We start from the raw sequence: 1753 nt of genomic DNA on the forward strand, positions 1-1753 counted from the left end.
TCTCGAGCAGTAGGGCGCCTTCTGTTCATAGCTGAGACATGGGTTGGTACACGTGGGGAGCTGGATAGATCAGATAAATCGTCTCTCAATTGTTTGAACTCCTGGGACAGTTTTTCCACAGCTGAAATGATGGAAGGGGTGAGATTGTCTTCGAACTCTCGGAGTTGACAAATCACGTAATCCACTGTTGGTGATGCTCCGTCATCCCAGGTCATTGATGCCAAAGAGTGGGCATATGATGATGGTGCACTCCATGTAAGTTTCTGCCACATGGGTCGTGTACATTCGACTTCCTCTGGATCTACGGATGTCTTCCTGGCATCCGGCCTACAATAGATCATCTCTAGAATGGCTGATTCCCTCAGGGACTGGATGCCTTTCTCTATCGTGGTCCAGTTGGCTGAGCGACTTGTAATATTGTCTTTGTAGGGAAACCTTTCCTTCACAGCTGCCAGGAGCCACCTCCAAAGACTGAGGGCTCGCTTCTCTCTTGCAATCGCTTTTTCAATTCCTCCTTCCTTAGCTAGTGATCCCAGCTGCTTGGCTTCCCTAACTTCTAGTTCGTGACCGTTGGCCCCATTGTCCCAGCATCGGAGCAACCAGGTGACAATGTGCTCCCCTGGAAGACGGGTGAAATCTTTTTGCATATTCCGCAGCTCGGTTGAGGTCCGGGGTCGAGAAGTCACCTCTTCTTCTTCTTCCTCTTCCTCTGACCCACGTAGTAGTAACTCTTGTTCAGATGCTGTTCCGTGTAGTAATGGCATTGGGACTTCATCTTTCTTCACTGCAGGGGTTGCTCTTTGTGCCTCTCGTTTGCTTTTGCTTACAGGGGCAACAGACATTGTCACAAACTGGCCATTTGGTTTAGCTGCAGTGTTTGTCACTGTGGTTGGAGTGGCTGCAGTGTCTGCCACTAGGATTGGAGTGGTTGCAATGTCTATTGCTGGGGTTGGTGCAGCTGTTGTGCTTGGGAGTTGAGTAACACCAACAGCTGCATTGTCTATTGCTGTCAGGGTTTGAGTAGCTACTGTGCTTGTCACTGGGGTTGGTGTAGCTGCGGTGCTTGGAGTAGCCACATTGACTGTTGCTGTCGGGGTTTGAGTAGCTACTGTGCTTGTCACTGGGGTTGGTGTAGCTGCTGTACTTGGAGTAGCTGTGTTGTCTGTTGCTGTCGGGGTTTGAGTAGCTGCTGTGCTTGTAGTTGGCATAGCTGCATTGTCTGTTGCTTTGCCATCAGATCCAGAGACATTTTTTTCCCTTTGAAGGTGCTGGATAGTGTTGAGCAGGGCTCTGTAGGCGTAGGCCAAGCCCCAGCACGTTGCAGTACCCTCTCTGGTATAAACAGAATGACAGCACACCTCGTTTAAGTGTTTTACTAGTTTTTCCGGATGTTGCACTTGTTCATTGGTGAAGTTCCAAAGCACTGGAGGGGCCCACTGGCCTAGATACTTGCCCATACTATCCCACACACCCTGCCACTCATGGCTGTCCAGCCTCGGGGAAAATCTCTTGGTAGTCCTCCTATATCTTCGTCTAACCCTAGACCAGATTTGAACCTGATACTGCTTAACTTTTGAGATTATATGAAATAGGATGTTCCTAGGACGGGATGGCCATGGGTAAACCACACTCCGTATGTGTGCCAACATGCTGATTCCCAGCACAATCAGCAGGCAGGTTTCAAGGGTATTCAAAGGCCATCTAAAACCTTCAGAACTCTCAACTGCTGTTGCAAATAGGCTGGTGGGGGAAG

Source organism: Strigops habroptila, chromosome W (assembly GCF_004027225.2).
Source record: "Strigops habroptila isolate Jane chromosome W, bStrHab1.2.pri, whole genome shotgun sequence".
Classification (NCBI taxonomy): domain Eukaryota; kingdom Metazoa; phylum Chordata; class Aves; order Psittaciformes; family Psittacidae; genus Strigops; species Strigops habroptila.